Raw genomic sequence first — 18,110 nt, forward strand, 5'->3', positions numbered from 1 at the left:
CAGAAAAATTTTATAGGAATGATTTCCCCACTGAATTAAATAGATCTATGTAATTCTCAAGTTTTTCCTTTGGTATTCACTAGAATTATATCATATCAAATCTTCATTGAGGCAAGAGAGTCAAGTTTAAATGAGAGTGCCTTTTGGATTAATTATTTTTCTGCTGAGAATACAAAATGAGCACTATTTTTGTTAGGATTATATCAGTAAAACTGCATATATTATCTTCATAAAAATTCTTAAACCCTCTGACAAATCAGCTATGTCGACACAGATCTGCAACCAAAATAACTACTGCTTAGCATAAATGCTTTGTTATTTTTCTAATTTAATTTAAGTCCTATAATTTCCCTTAAAGATATTACTAAATAAATAATTCGCTCCTCACCAGCATCTCCCCGGCAGGAGGAGAGTAAGAAGTAGAGACTAAACCTATCATGTCACCAGACAAACGGGCTCCTTCAATAGAAAACCTCTTTCAAAATTAATGGCCTGCTCCCACATGATGAGTACCCAGGAAAGGAAATATTTATGATTTTCTCCTAACTTCTGACCCTTGAAATTAAAAGTACTTTCTCCACCTCTACTGTTCCAGTTAACCCACAGGAAAAATGACTCTCTTTCTGGCGGGGAGAAATTTTTATGATACCCAGATATATAGCTACATATAAATGATCCAAAACAAATCTCTCCCAAACAACCGGCCAGTGATGAGAACTACCCAGAATGCCACGGAACAAAGGGTCCCTGGACTTTGTTGCGCCCATTCATCCCCAAGCGCGAGGCAGAGGTCCTTTCCAGCAAGACACTGAACTGCTGGAGAGGGCTGTAGGCTCTCCAGTGGCCTCTGTGGTTAAGGACCAACTCAAGGGCTCCGAATGCTCAGGATCCTGGCCCAGACAGGAACCCAGGCCCCGGCAGTAGGCTCCAAACAACCAGGTTTCTCAGATATTCTGCCAAACAAAGATGCTTCAAGCTAGGTGAGCTCTACGGGGAAAAAAGATTCTTTCTCTCTGTTCTTACCTGTTAGCTTCAAGACAGTAGATTGCACCACAATGAAAATATAGGACTTCAGTCATCAATAATAATTACGTTTTATATAATATATTATCAATAGGATATATGTCATGTAATAGATAATACCATGCATTGCTATGAAGAACATTTCTGTTGTGAAAAATAGGAAAGGAACAGCACACTTGAGAGAAAAGATTGTTTCAAAAGAAACAATTGGCAGCCCAGTGATACTGATTTCAGACTTCTGGCCTCCAGAACTGTGAGAGAGTAATTTTCTATGGTTTTAAGCCACCCAGTTTTGTGGCAATCTGTTACAACAGTAACAGGTGATTAATACGCCATACTTAAGTTCTCAGTGCTTTGGCTAGTATATTGTTTCCAAGTTGCAAATTAAAAAATTGTTCACATTAACTATGTAAGTAGTGGTAACAAAAACAAACCAAACAATAATAAAATAAACTCCACATTAAAGACAAAACACAGGCACAATCATTTTTTTTGGAATTTTTATATTTTTGAGGGCAGACTATGTTTCTTAGAGGGGGGTGATCATTACCACTCTCTTCTATCAAAAATTGACCCACTTAAAAACACGATCATAAACACAAAGGAAAGTAATCGTATACATTTCATAAAATGCCACAAAACACATTTCCTTTTATTAAATTCCTTCTTTTGAGCTCATTAATTCTAGAAAATTCAAGGCTGCGTTATTTTTCTTGATAATTTAGTTGGCGATAGCTAACGCTTTCAAAATGTCACAGTTTTGAGGGTCATTAAAAATTATTGGGCAATTGTTTCTTAATAATGAAATGCAAATATTAAAAGTGAAAGGAGTGTTAATTACTTGAAATGTGAAACCATTTGCAATATTTAAAACAAATTAGGAACACTCTATTACTCTAATTATTTCAGGCCTGAAGTTTGCTGGGCATAAGGCATTGCATTAGACATGGCACATATGTGGAGTATGCTTTTTCTTCTTCTTAGTCCACATATTTTACTGTGATGTGAGCCATGTGTTTCATTACACAGGGTGGTATGAAAAGGCTATAGCAGGAGAGGCAAACTCTTGATTCAGAGATCAGCAATATAGAAAGGCCTCTTCATTAAAAACACATTATTGTTTTGCTTCAAAGCATTTACCTTATGTTCCCAGTAACACCCTGACAGTTAAGAGATTAAAAACATCTGGATTTTAGGCATTAAGATTTTAGGGATCATGGATCTCACACTAAAAATACAGACCATAATGAAATACTCAAAATAATGGGCTGTTTGGTGGAGATAGGGATCATGTGATGAATAAATTTACCATATAATCATTTAATGATTAAACACATCTCATGTTTTGGTATGAGAAGACATAGGTTGAAAATTTTGGTGTCTTTATTATCTGCCATTTATAAACTAGGCAAACTCTAAGATATTATCAAGCTACCATATGAATTTTAGAAGTTTGAGTCATGTGGTGATGACAAAATGATTATGTAGCTTCATTTTAAGGCCAGGAAATATAAAATAAAATGCCCTTTGAGCGAAAATTATAAATCTCGCCATTCCTAAATGCTAAATAAAGTTTAAACACTTGTGGTGGCTTGATGATATGCACAAATTCTATGATACTCTTCCCCTCAGGAGGTAGAACATAATTTCTCTTCCCTTGAGTCTGGCTGGACTTAGAGACTTGCTTCTAGCAAACATATTATGGCAGAAGTGATGGGATGACTCTTTCAATATAAAGTTATACAAAGACTGGAAAATCCAACGTGGGTGTATGCTCAAGTTCTCTCTCTCTCTCTCTCTCTCTCTCTCTCTCTCTCTCCCTCCCTCCCTCTCTCCCATCACCCACTCTAGGGGAAGTCAACTGCCATGTTGTGAAGACACTCAGGAAGCCGATGGGCATCATGAAGAACCAAGGCCTGTCAGCAACACTGTGAGGAGGCTTAGAAACAGATCTTTTGAGTCCTGCCATTTGGGTGAACCTAGAAGCAGATCCTCCTCAAGTGAAGCTCTGAGCTGAATGCAGCTCTGAACAAAACTTTGACTCTGACTTCCTGACAAATCTGAAATCAGAATTATCCAGGTAAGCCACTCCTACATTCCTGACTCACAGACACCGTGAGAGAATCAATGTAAACTGTTACATTTGGGAGAGTAACGAATTCCCTACTACAAGATGTAATCAGAATAAGCTGTGGTGGGCAGGGTCGGGGTGAGAGAAGAAGTCTTGGTCTCCAAACTCAGGATTGTGCCTTTTCAATTATAGGATATTGGGTAGGGTCACATGGGTCCTCCCATTTCCTCATCTACATAAGAAAGATATTAACCAAAACTCTTTCCAAGGTTCCTCTGGCCATGAAAATGCAGGACCCGAAGCTATAATGAGACAGCTCTGGTCTTGATGTAAGGAAAGATGAACACTGCAACTGCCTATCACTGGGAGCTGCCTTCCAGCCCCGCTTGGTGGAAAACAGGCTGGATGATCATTGGTGCTGACAGTACCAAGAGTTTCCTCCCAGTGGATGAGAAATGTAGGCAGATAACATACAATGTCTTTCAACTTTGGTATGCTATATTTATGATTCTATCTTGAAGAACAAAGAAAATAGATAATGTCCCAAATCAAATTAAACCAAAGCAAACAATCATGCACATAAGGAAACTAGGTAAATATTTCCCTAAATATTTTCAACAGATACTCTTTCTGATAGGACTCTACCTCTACCTGCAGACAATTCACCTAAGAACCCCAAAATCTCAAACACATTAGAATCACCAGGGACTTTAAAATTATTATTATTATTATTATTATTATTATTATTTTAATTCTGATGCTATGGCCATGCTCCAGGCTAATTAAGTCTGAAAATGAGACCCAGGCATCAATATCTTTTATAGCTTACCAAGTGATTCCAACATACAACCCAAACTGAGAACCATTAATAGAATTATCTAATTTGAGTTGAGAGAAAAAAAGGCAGGAAGGAAGAAAGGAAGGGAGGAAGGAAGGAATATTGATGTGGGTATAATTTTTCATGTATAGAAAAGGATCCAAAAGGAAATACCTGTAACTAAATTTAGTGAAAATTAGGGTGAAGAGGTAATTTCACCCCTTAACATTTTTACAGTGAAAATCTATTTCTACAATATTTTAAAAGTCACGAGGAAAGAAAATATTTCACAAATTTCTCAAATAGCTATAGAATCTGGAGGAACAAATATAGTTATTTTGGGGCCAATTTACATCTTTAAAAGTCACTGAAACTTTATCTGCAAAATGAATAAACATCCCATTGAAAGAGTAAAATCTTAAAACAATTATTTAGTTAACAATACAGAAGATTACAGGCTGTTCGTTTTTTTTCCTTAATCAATTATTTTCCCTTAGTTGTGGTGACAGGACGTTATAATCTAAAACCCTACATTGGATCAGAAAGAAATAAACCCTGCCTAGAATTTAGAATCTAGAATGGAAATTAAAGATGAAGTATTCTAGCTTTTAAGATATAAAAAACTGACACTCACGGAATAGTTATTTAATAATTTGAAAGGAACTAGTACATTTACTTTCAAATAATAAAAGTATCATTCCCACTGTATAATAATTCTGTATTAAAATGCTGTACAGGAATGATGCACTGCCCATGTTTCAAGAGTGTTTATATACAATGCAGGGAGGCACAGGGAGGTGTTTGTCCAAAAGAAACCCTCTAACCTTTTGTGTTAGAATAATTCCAAGTTTTATTAATGGCATAAATCCTCCAAGGAAATTCATCAAGATGACAAAGTAGGTTTACATTATAATGTTCACTAGGAATTGTATTAGGAAACATTTCTGTGTCTAATATTAGTTTGAGTTCATTCATAATTTCTTCACTTACTCATCCACTATTTATATATCCTGCTCAGCTTGCTCACAATGCCACAGTTTTGTAAACAGTAGTACTGTGTAGCCAATGGAAACTGCCGAAGTGTAATTATAGCTGGATGAGAATGTGAAGTACTCACTCTGAGTTTTAACCTGCGAGTGTTTCGAATAAAGAGCATCATCAATCAATATTTATTAAACATTCATGGGGTACATTATTTGGCCGAGGCAGTCGACAATCAAGGCATCTGTAGCTGTGTGGATTTCCCTTCTCAAAATATGGTGCAAAACTGACAAAAATCTAATGTGATAGGCAAAAAAAAAAATGTCCCACATCTCTCATTTGAATTCCAATTGTAATGAAACAGGTTTTCTTCCAAAAATTAGCTTCCAATGTGAAAATGAAATGGCTCCACTGCGAGAATACTGATGTGAGAAGGAGTATTTCCTAGAACTAGTATTAGAAAAGTTTATGGTTTTCGTTTCCTAAAAAAAAAATAAAAGAATTTTTCTTATAAATAGTTCAAATAGATTTTTTAACATATATTGAAATCTGACACTAGTCTCCCATCCCCAGTCCAAGAATGTCAGTAATATAAGCTAGTGGATATCCAAAGTGTTACAAAAATGGGCATTCAGATAAATTGAAAACAGGAAGTTGTCTGCAAAATATTAGTGTGCTAAGGGACCAATGATTAAAAACAGTTTGCTTCAAAGCATCTTCTCAATTTGGTATGACAGTGTCTGGAGAGAAAGAAGATCAACTGTCAATTCTAACCCCACAAAATAATTAGAAAAAATAATGAGGTGATTTCTTCAAAGAATGAGGAAATATGTGCAATGAGCTTTGTCTATTTTCTATTCAAGGGCAGTTCATTTCCTATCATAAAATATGCACTCCCTGCACTGTATAATATGGAAGATTTAATGATTATCAGACATGGGTACAGTCAATCCCTCACTCTAGGAAACTGATTAAGGACATTTCACTGAATGCAAAATCTTACACTTCTCCGAGAAAAAACAGAAAGAGATCTATTTGAGTATTTAGTTGATTTTTTAAGTTGAATACTTTCCTGGAAATACATTCAATACTTTCATGGAAATAAATATTACATCTTTTAAATAGTATACAGTCCACCAATTATTTTGATATAGCATTTTCCTAAAAATATTCACCTTACTTGGAAAAAAAAAATCTTTAAATGCACCCACTCACTCAAAAGAGAAAACACAATGGAAATTTGAAAACGATTTAATCAGCATTCACTGAACTGAAAAAAATTCTCTTTGCACATTTCCTTTGGTAAGTCTTCATTTTTTATAAATGCCCTTCATTTCAACTAAATACATTGATTTGTATGTCTTTTCCCATCAACATTTTCCTAGTTTTTTGGAAAACATTTCCCATTATACAGGAAAACCAAGGATATATACTTGTGTGTTTGTGTACATATGTGTATACAGTACTAAAGATCATCACTGTGCCTTTTGAAATTTTAAGAATTTAGAATCCATGGTTTATTCTTTTAGCATAGCCTTCAGCTTACGGTGGTTCAAACTTAGAATTTTCCAGCTTCATGATGGTGCAAAAAATGGTAAGTATTCAACAAAAAACATACTTCAAACTCACTTATATGTGGAATTTAATGAATAAAATAAACTGACAAACAAAATAGACCCAGAGACATTGAAGCATGCAACAGACTGACATATTTCAGAGGGAAGGGTGAGGGGGTTGGAAAAAGATTAACCAATGAACTTATATGCTCATTTTATTGTTGATAGTATTACAGATATCTCCCATTTCCCGCTCCCCCTCACCCCCTTCTTCCCAGCCCCTACCCACCCACCCCAGGTCTTCACTACTCTATTGCCCATGTCCATGGGCTATGCATATAAGTTCTTCGATTTATCTCTTCTCCTTCCCCAACCCCACATCAAGGTATGTCAGTCTGTTCCATGCCTCCATGCTTCGGGTCTTATTCTGTTGGTCAATTCGTTTTATTCATTCAATTCCACAAATAAATGAGATCATGTGATATTTATATTTCTCAGATTAGCTTATTTCACTAAGCATAACATTTTCCAGGTTGATCCATGCTGCACATTCCAACTACCTTAGCCTTTCCAGGCTCTCAGCTCCATCCCCTCCCCTAAGGGACTGCACCAAGTTCAGATAGTTGCCTCTCCCTACGCCACTTCCCGGAAAAGCTCTCAAAGCAGTAAGCTGGGGCAATCATAGGACTCACTTATAGATTTCTCATCATTCAGGGATCATTGTCCTTAATTACCTGATGTCCACGTCTTGAAGACCATTGGTTCATATCTTTCCCGTGATATTTCAGCGTGTTTAAGGTAAGAGAATATATTGGTCTCTTATCCCATTAACCCAAAGCTGAAGTCAGACTTATCTTTTCACGACTCAATGGAAATCCTCTGTTTAAAACACTTCATTGAATTCCTGTCATTAAAATAAATTCCAAGCTCCTTACATTGACTTAGAAATTAACTTCATAATTTAAACCTTGTCTACTTTTCAAGCTAATCTTTTGTCACTTGCTTTCAATAACCATAGTTCACAAATAAAATGACTGGAGTTTCACATATGCAAACTATTCTTTCAGCACATGCTGTTCCCTCTGTCTACAACTCTTTTCCCTGCCAAGGCTGCTGAGAACGTTCTGTTCATCCATCAGTAAGCAATACAAACGTTACTTCTCCATGAAGCCTTCCTTCCGTAATATACTTCCAGCCACCTGCTCCCCATCTCCTTCAGTCCCACCCAAAGAGGAGTTCTCAGCCCTCCTCAATACTCAGAGGACGACCCTATTATCCCTGTTCCTATCATGTCGTCCATGATTTTGCACCATACCGATATTTTAAACATCTATTTCCAAGCTATGACCTTGGACAAGCTCCTCAGAAACAGAAGTTTTCCCATCTGTAACATGGAAATAATACAGGGCATCAGCCCGGCCGGCATTGCTCAGTGGTTGAGCATTGACCTATGAACCAGGAAGTCAAGGTTGGATTCCCAGTCAGGGCACAGTGAAGAGCTGACAAGATCAAGCTGTAGGAAGGTTTCATTGCTTCACAGAAGTGTAACAAGAAGATTACATAAGAGTAATCAAATGGCATGTGGAAAATAACGTTAAAAGGAGAAAATGTATTAGAGGCGGACAATAATTTGGCTATTGATAACCGATATTTCACTGGGTGGTGGTATATTTTCAACTGAAAATACAATAAATCTAAAGGGAGAATCAGAGTCCCCCCACCCACTCTGTACTGCAGGGGCAGAGAGCAAAGGGGAACACTCTTTGGTAGTGAGTCAAGGCAAACCTCCATTAGTTGCTCTGTCCACTGATGCCTTATGAAGCCAACACTCTCATGTCCTTTAGAAGGAACTTCTAATCAATTTGCTATATTGATATTTAAAATACATACCTGGGAGGGGGAAAGTCTGTAATACTTAAGAGCGAACAGCAGACAGTGAGGCACAATTTTTAGAAAACATTTAAAGGAAGAGGCTTTTTTGTCCTGATAGGGTCCATTTAAGCTTTGTTTACTTTCTCAGCAAGAATAAAGGCCTTCGGCAACATTTAATTAAAATGCTCCCTAAGCTTTCATGCTTCCTGGGGCAGTAAGATTGGGGACACTGAGATAGTCCTCTTGCTGTGGACTGTGAAGGGAATGAGGATAGATAACTTTGAACTCCCTACACAATCTGTAGAGAAAAGCCATCCCCCTGGAAAGGCCAATTATGTGCCATCCATAGTAGGTATGGGATAGATGAATTCTTTGGCTTAGGAACAAAAAATCAGAAAGGCCTCAGACACATACCCCTTCTGTTATTTCAATTATAAACTACTACGTTCAAAGATGCAATAATCTGTAGAAGTGAAGAATTCGATCAGCGGCATTCATTTTTATATGCAAAAATTTAGGCTGAACAATTCCCAAATGCTGGCAGTAGCTAAAATTCATGGAAGACTGGATTTAAAAATTATTACAGTTTTGAAAATGATGAGCTAAAAAAAATGAAGCTTCGTTTTGTGATGTTTCTGTCTTGTTTTCTTTTGTTTGATTTTTAAAGGTGGACAATAGCAAAGAACATAAAATTTCCTGGGTTCAAAAAGTAGGCAGATTTACACAATCTCTGATAAAAGATTGAAAGGACTGAATACTCATTTGGGGACAATTCCATAGGGAGATCAGACCGTGGGCCATGAAAATGTACTGAGGCTGGGCTTGCTATGGGTAAAATGGGATGTTGCTGAAATTAAGTGAGATACTACAGAGAATAAGCATTCAATGAAATAGTAGCAATGATGGTGGTCCTCAGAAACATTCTGTAAGATTTTTCTAGAGGCAGTTTATGTGATATCCACAAAATAAGAGAGATGAGAGGCAGGCACTCCATTGAGTGAGAGATGTGTTTAAATTGTTAGGCTTTTGTTTTGTTTTTTTAATTAGTCCCACCATCTAAACTGTCTAATTAAATTAACGTGGTTAAGAATGAAATTTAAACAGAAGTATTGCTGCCCAACTGGCTAACAAATTAACACATTTGTCCTTGATATTTCCTTTTGGGGAGAAACATGCATTAAAGGGAAAATGACTTCTGTGCAGACCAGTGGTAATTAATTAACAAGACAATTTTACATAACCCTGCAAATAGTTGACATGCCTTCTTCCCCAAATGTGTAAACAAAGATAATTTTGTTGACTTTGTTTTCTGTCAAAAAAAATTCTACAACTCAAGGAAAGATAATATATCTAGTGATTTTGTTTTTAATATACCTAAAACTTTCCTGAGAATGTGTTTCCCATTTTGAGCCAATTCATACCTTAATATGTGCAAGTCATTTCTGCATGTAGCCATAGCATATTAATGGTGCATCCATAACCATCAGTGGTATAAACATCCGTGGTAAAAGAGAGATGGTCGTAAATTCAATTTTATTGAAATTCTGTTTACTGGTCTTCCTGATGTATGTAATCCTCCATCCACTTAACCTCAGATTTTAATGATTCAACCATAATGTATAACAATTGCTTTATACCCAATTGTCATCTCACATAAAATCCTTCTCACAACCCACCATGAAAACATCCTCAATGGGAAGTACAACAGAAGAAACAATTCTCCGAGGCTATTCTGAGGAACTGACCAGTCCACAAAGGGTTGTACAGAGGAAGCTTTAAAAATAAAAGATGATGCCTCATATTTGGTTACTTGCCTCCTTAGAATGTAATTCAGATAGGCTGTTGGATTTGAAACCTCAGCACGCGCGCACACACACACACACACACACACACACACACACACACATTCTAATTTCAAGCCAGCTTGATAGCCACAGGCTACACCAGAGCTGATGTATAATTTGTAAAAACTCAGCTACGATAAGCCAAATTTAGTAATAAAAACTATCCCCTGCTTAAAACCTGAGATAATTTGACCTTTTAATATGTTTTTGAGACACCAAGTCCCTTTTTTCTTTGCTTTGTCTTAGGCTTCAAGTCCACTTTTAGCCTGGCCAGTATGTGTTACATTTCAGATAGCCCAGGTTCTTGACTGCTGAGATGTTCTTCTCCCCCTTGGATAATACTGTGCCAGCATCTGGACAGAGTACTGACCCCATGTCCAGCCAACACTGAAGCTGACTTCATGCTGCAAGGTCACGGGTCTCCTTCTGTTCTCACCACTGCCCTGGATCCTGGGCCATGGCTTCCCAGCTCTATACAGAAAACTCTATTAATGAAAGCAATGGAAGATGTTTATTCCATTGTTTGAGTTTACACTTCAGCCTTTTCCACTGGAAGCAAAAGGAAAAAAAGGGCTTAGAAGGAAGATCAATGAGACAGGGTGGGGGGCATGGGGTTTGGTGAGTGCACAGGCTCAGACAGCCTGGGTTTTCCCCACTTAACCACTCAGGGAACTTGGGCACAATATGCATCCTCTTTGAGCCTCCTCTCAGGGGATCAAATGGGTGACACAAGTAAAGAATTGGCCACCGTGCTTGCCACATGGTAAAAGCTATTTTATTACCACCAAACAACAACGAAATTACTACTTTTTAAGAGCGGGGTGAAAAGCAAGAATGTGATTCTTATTATAGTTTTACTCCAAATTCTTTTAAAATATATGGTTGACCCACTCTGAAAAGGAAACGTAAAGGAGAAAGGGATCAAGAAGGGGAGATCAGAGGCAAGGCCTAGGATAAAGGGACTAGTTAAGAGGCAAAATAGTGGTTTTATACCCAGATGAAAAGGCAATAACCCACATGCCATAATAGGCGATAGGTAGGCAGGAAGGTAGTAGGTAGGTAGGTAGGTAGGTAGGTGGGCAGATGGATGGGTTGGGGGGTGGGTGGATGGATAGATAGATAGATAGATAGATAGATAGATAGATAGATAGATAGATAGATTGTAGATACAAACAAAAACCGCAGAAACTACTTAAGGATCTGCTAACCAAAATACTGAGTGAAGTAACTTCAATTCATTCTGCCTTTTTTGTGTATACATTTCCTAGTTATTTCCTTTTGGAACCTCTTCTACCATCAACAAAGACAGCCATGGCCTTCCTCAACCTCTCCTTTAGTGAATCACACACCTCATTTCAGTCCTCTCTCAGCCCTTCCAACCTTACATGTCTTCTGGGCAGATTAACACACTGACAAGAGAGAGATAGCGGGATCAAAAAGAATTCCAAAACAATGTGTATTCCCAGGGTAGCATGTGAGTTTCCTGCTCCATTTAGGGATAATTTAAAGCTAGCACTCACCATCAAAGAGTGTCAAACACATCACTGCAATTACAAATAATGTACCAGCACGCTCTTTCTTTCTCTCTCTTTCCTCCCTCTCTCTCTCTCTCTCTCTCTCTCTCACACACACACACACACACACACACACACACACACACGCACACACACACACAGCTCAGGATGCCACTATTTCCTCAGTCATTTCAAGGTTTTCATTTAATCAGCACACTAAACAGGCTTCTATGCCTCAGGCTGGCATTCCACAAACTCAGCCAAATCATGGGGTTTTGTGAATGCTGCAGTCAGCAGGGCCAGAGAAGGCATATTTGCTCACACATTATGTTGATTAGTACCATTCTTTTTTGTCCTCGGGATACTTCTTGGACAGTGGATATGACAAGAGGTGCCATTTATCTTACAAAGACTTTCATTTCATTGGATTTTGATTAGCCATGGTAGCTGGGTGAATTGAATAATTACTATTATTAACTGTAACATTCTTTGACTCTTACCCCACAATGTAACATCACAAGCCTAGTGGGGGAAAGTTAAGGCGTCAAAGATTCAAAGTCTCGAGCCTTTGGTGCTCCAGTTCTGAGAGTATCTGTAAAATATCTTCCTTCTGGGAGAAAAACTAAAAATAGCGTCTTCCAAATAAATGGAAATAAAACTACTCTAAATTCACCAGATGGATCATAATTATCGACATAAAATTATAAAGTATAATACTTGGTGTTCAGTAGAAATTCTAGAAAATTATTCCGCAAGGTTAGACCATGTATTCAAGAGGATCTCATCTGATAACTTAAGGGACTCTTTCAAACCCATCCCTTCCCTCCCCCCCCCCCCCCCCCGGAAAAAAGGAAAAAACACACCTGAAGCATTAACTCAGCTCCATACTGTGCTGGGCGCTGTACAGCATAACAAGGAATTAGAACACTGCTGCTGGACTCCGGCTTATAATCCAGTTAGGAGTCTCCTGAGATGAGCTGAGACTAGGTAACGTCCTCCTCAGACACTGAACGGATTTTGTCCTAGAGGTGCCCAAGACAAAATACCCCTTATCTCAGGCACCTGAAGTAACCTGAGCCAGGCTACCACCTCAGCTCTCAGCCGGGTTCCATCCCTAGAAAACATACCACAATCTTAGGCACGGGCTGATAATCCACCTTCAATAAACAGGAATGACCATGTGTGATCCTTACAGCCAAGAAATACTATATTCCCAAGAAGCCTGAGGTAAGTAAATAGAAACTTAAGCATCCTTAAGCCCTGGTTTATAGATGCCAGAAAACGAAGGAGATCTTGCCAAAAACAAGCCTGGAAGAGGCTGGCTACGTATCAACTCCTGAGGTACGTTGGCTTACAGTGTCTCAGGCCTGCGTCTCACATCACTGTGTATTGATCAGCGGTGGTCAAATATTGTTAAGTATAAATTAACCTGCTCCAGTGAAAATACCCACGGGAACCATTACATGTTGAAGACATCTTCTCCTTGGGTTTCACTGTAATTCAGTAGAATTCATTGGAGAGTTGGGGATGGTTCGCTCAGATTCCTCAGTCACTTTTTACAGCCCCTGATTAAAAGGCTCTGCAGTTTATGATCAGCCGAATGCTTCGCCGTGGTCCACCTTCAGACCCCAGGAATGGCACCAGAAATAGAATTCACTGCCAACAGCTGGCAGTCAGCTGGCCAGGGGTGCATTGTTTTTCTAAACAATCTTAGGGGCCAAGGGCTCCTTTTTAATTGACTTTGGTGATGCCTCTAGAGCAGCGGTTCTCAACCTTCTGGCCCTTTAAATACAGTTCCTCATGTTGTGACCCAGCCATAAAATTATTTTCATTGCTACTTCATAACTGTAATGTTGCTACTGTTATGAATCGTAATGTAAATATCTGATATGCAGGATGGTCTTAGGCGACCCCTGTGAAAGGGTCGTTCAACCGCCAAAAGGGTCGAGACCCACAGGTTGAGAACCACTGCTCTAGAGTCTAGGTTTAGAGACTGTGTATGAAGCCCATGGTATGGTGTCTGTTTTAATCCATGTGAATTAAATTTGTCAGCCCCCAGGAAAATACCCTTAGGAGATAAACGCATTAAGTGAAAGAAGAGAGGCATGGTCAGATCTGCATCCTAGCTGAGGAAAAGATATGCTAAAATTTTTACCATAAACAGAAGGCAGGATTTTTAAGTGAGCGTACAACTAATTACTATCGGAAAATGGGGGGTGGGGAGTATTACACAAAGCACTAGGATGAAGGAATAGTCAACCTCTGTATTTTTCTACCAATTTTTAAACTTTTAAAGGTCACCCAGAGCACCATGCTAATATTTTGCAATAATGGACTCCAGGGCAGTGGTTTAATTAAATGAATTCCAGAGCTCTCTGAATCTTAATCAGACTGTGCAGGGGATGTGGAAGGTCAGGCTGCTGAGCAAATGATGCAAACTAGACTTACACATTACCCTGAACACCCTTTTCCAGAAGAGGTTTAGCGTGCCCTATCTTTAATGTCCTAGTGATTTCTGACAAGGTGAACTTCTACTTCACTCTGTTTGCCTACCAGGCCCAACAAGTGTGTCCGCTCAATGGTCAATCCATGAGACTTTCTAGTTAGCCATCTGTAACGTTTGGTGTTTGCAGCCAACATTCTTGATCTCTTTTAAGACGATGGCTAAAACATACCCAGCACACTCTTTTCAAGGACAAGTATGAACAGAACCCTCCCCCTATCTACTGCAGAGACGAGGGTGCAGGAAAACAGAAACACTTAATACTTCCCCTTCGTATGACATTCAACAGCCTAAGTAGTCAGAAAACGATCTCCAAAGAGGTCAGCAATGACATTTTTCCTCAAAACAGGTTTTCTCTCTACCCCTATTTTTCTCTAGCCCACTGAATCTTACCAATCCCTGAAAGAGACTCAATTTCAGGCTTACTGTCGACAAGCCACCACGTGAAGATCAAGCAAATTATAGCCTATCAACAAGACCAGAAGGTTAACGCAACTAATAAAAATAACATAAATGAACTGTAACGATGAATGGAAATGGTCATAAAGGAATCGATTTTAAAATCAGAACACAAAAGGGCACCTACAAAATGGTTGTAGTTGTGTTTGAAAAAGTACATTTGTACATTGATACTGACAGTGAATGTAGAATGGCATAGGTATGCTTATTAAGTTATTTATTTCCCACAAAGTTATAGACTTTTTTTCTGGTATCAGTAATTTCTGGATATCTTATGACCATTGGTATTTCCCACTAAGATCAGACTGAGAAAAGATAAGTTGCTACTGTTAATTTTGCTGTGTGCCAGGTACTGGATTAAAACTTTATATTCACTCTTTCATTTTACCTCTCAGTAACTACTCTATGAGGTAAATACTATTATTTAAGCCCACTTTACATATTAAGAAACCAAGGCTTGCAAAAGGCACATAATTTGCCTAAGAGGACACAGTGGCAGAGGCTGAATTTAGTCTCACCACACTAGATCATTCCAACACACTGGTTCAAGGTGAAGTCCATCATTACTTTGAGAGTGACCACTGGTTTGGTTTCATACATTGCTAAGATAACAAATGGCTCAGTTCCATTTTAACATTGCAGGACTGGTCTGATGATTGGTTTATGTGGTCATAGGCTTTTCACTCATAGTTTGTTCCTCTAGAAATTCTCAGACAATCCAGGAGAGCAGATAAAGAAGACATATGACTCTCCCAAAAAAAGAAGAATAAAAACTTTTGAGAATCAAGACACTGCTAGTATTTATGTTAACCCATCAGTGCTATACATCCTAATACACCTTAGGATTTTTATTTTATTCACGCGGCCTGCTGCCTTGGTATTTCACAAAAGGTTTGTATTCCTGACCTCTAATGATAATTCATCATATATCCCAATGCTTTCTTACTGGAGCTGTAAAACAATGAATTAGCGACAAATCCCCCACTCTTTGCCCCTTCAGCCCTTGGAGTTTAACTCCTCTCACATTACAGTATTTATTGAATTTCCCAGCCAAACGGTGTTCTGCTCCATAAAATTCTGACAAGTGGACTCTGCCAAGCTAATAATGGCTTCATTCTGCTGAAATAAACTTATTTCACTGCGGCAAACAAAACGACATGACCTGGAAAGGTTATTTTTAACTGGGTAATGACTCAGTCCCGACCAAGCATTTCTCTCAAGGTTTCCCATCTTGAATAAGTTACATTTCTTAAATATACATGTATGCACCTCTGTGTGTTCCTGTCAGTCTTTCACAACCAAGTAAAAGCAGGTATTGTTATTGCTGTAGGTATCTGATTTCATTATTTAATAATCTGGTCAGCTTATTAAATTATCCCCGAGGACCCTGGCATAGAGAAATCTCCCAGAGAGCTTGAGAGACAAGAGCGCACAAAGAAGCAATGTCCCATTAAAGCAGATTCTGGTTTTATTGCCTTTTTTCCCCTTTAATTAAACAGCATCAAAAACTTTCCATTCCGCAAAACTTTCAGTGTGCCTCTGAGAGTTAGCTTTCTTATCCCCTTGTTTTTAAAGCATGAATAAATTTTGCCAAGATTGCTTAGCTTGTTTACCAAATAAAGTTGAGCCAACGTAACTTTATCTACAGCTACCTTGGTTAACATTTCCTCCAGTATCTTACCTCTCGGCACCAAAACTACCTACTTCTAAAAAGTTTGAAAAGCAAAACAGACACATTTTCCTCCACACTGCCGCCATGCTTTATAGTTTTCCTCCACATGTTTTTTATCTTGCACATCACGCCCTTCAAAGACAAACAAATGAATAAACAGAAACAACTGCTATGATAAGGTCACATTTTCCCTCAAGTTTCAAATGATCAGGGCCTCCGACAGCACCAATGCAACAGCTGGGATCTTGTACCAACATGCTGCACCCTGCCAGTCCTGCCTTCGGAGACTAATAAAAGAGAAAGCCCCTGACAGCTAACAGCTGGACTCCTTATGAAGCTGTTGGATAGAAAGGACGGGGCCTCCCACAGCCCACCCATAATAAGGGCTTGGCGTATAGACACATAAAGGCACAAGAGGAGAAATTTGGTAAGGGGGGATACATATTTCAAAGAGACTGAAATGAGGAGATGACGATGAAAAGGGAAAAGGGGCTAATGAATGAAAGAGAAAGCCTGCCACATTTAAATCCGGCAAAGGTACCAAAGATGTAAGACTTGCAGGCTGACTGTATTGTAACTTTGATTAGTGCGAAAGGAAATTCACATAGGCATGGTCCTGTCCAAACCACAGTTAAGATTCCTGACGCCTGACCGGTTTGGCTCAGTGGATAGAGCGTCGGCCTGCAGACTGAAAGGTCCCAGGTTCGATTCCGGTCAAGGACATATACCTTGGTTGCAGGCACATCCCCAGTGGGAGGTGTGCGGGAGGCAGCTGATCGATGTTTCTCTCTCATCAATGTTTCTAACTCTCTATCTCTCTCCCTTCCTCTCTGTAAAAAATCAATAAAATATATTAAAAAAAAAAAGAATCCGTTGACCTAGACTTCGTATTCACACTTGCAGTAAAGGAAACCCATCTGAATGGACTTACCATTTCGTCCTGCCCACTCCTCTGCCTCCACATTGAAGTCCTTCGTCAGCTGTGTTTTGGCTGCCAGTGTCAACTCCCCTAGCCATAGCCATGTCATAGATTTATTGTCAAGTGGCGTCATGAACCAAGTGGCATGGAATAAAAGCACACTGAAATGGTATAAGATTGTGGAGGATAAACAAGGGGTGGTCATACTGGGCTTTGACTAAATTATCTGCCGAGCCCCCTCAAGTTCAGTGAGTTAGTGTGAAGCTTCAAACTAGATTAGTGGAGGTTATAGTCAATACAGAGACAATACAAACAGAAACTAACAAAAGCGTAAGGAACACAAGAACTCTCCCATAATGTATTACAAGGTTAAAAAATACAGTTGCTATGGCTTCTAGTAAGGAAACAAAGGTTATTAAATCGTTTTCCTGAATAACATGTGCACTTTGGATTGTAAAACAGAGCCGTTTCTAATTGGTACAGATGGAGAACAAATGCCAGACAGGAAAGAGTCTGAGAAGCCTCGTAATTCGTGTGTGTGTTGCATATACATGTTCATTACTAGTGGCGACACAGATACTCAACCAGAATATGAAAGAAAAAGACTATATAATGAGATTTTAGTATTACTCTGGTAAATCACCATGTCATAATTTATGAATTAAGAACTCAGAAACAACGGTGCTAGTTCCTGTTTTAAGTAAGGGTTTAGTTTCCTTAAATAGTCAGAGTCAAGTTGAAAATTTTCAAAGAGATTCCCATAAATTTCCCTAAAACAATTGCTGAGGTTTGGTCAATACTGCAGTCAGGTCTATTTTTGCCCGTTTTAGGCACTATCTGTTTTTGAGATTTGTCCCAGATGGACACAAAAAGGAAAAG

At 38.7% G+C, this 18,110-nt stretch overlaps 1 protein-coding gene across 18 annotated transcripts in view; it reads right to left on the reverse strand.

The window, feature by feature from the left end:
• The window catches only part of PTPRD (protein tyrosine phosphatase, receptor type, D), an 865,179-nt gene that overhangs the window by 449,321 nt on the left and 397,748 nt on the right, over positions 1-18,110 (reverse strand). The gene's annotated exons all lie outside the window — the stretch shown is intronic.

The sequence above is a fragment of the Myotis brandtii genome, unplaced genomic scaffold, assembly GCF_000412655.1.
Source record: "Myotis brandtii unplaced genomic scaffold, ASM41265v1 scaffold606, whole genome shotgun sequence".
Taxonomy (NCBI): Eukaryota; Metazoa; Chordata; class Mammalia; order Chiroptera; family Vespertilionidae; genus Myotis; species Myotis brandtii.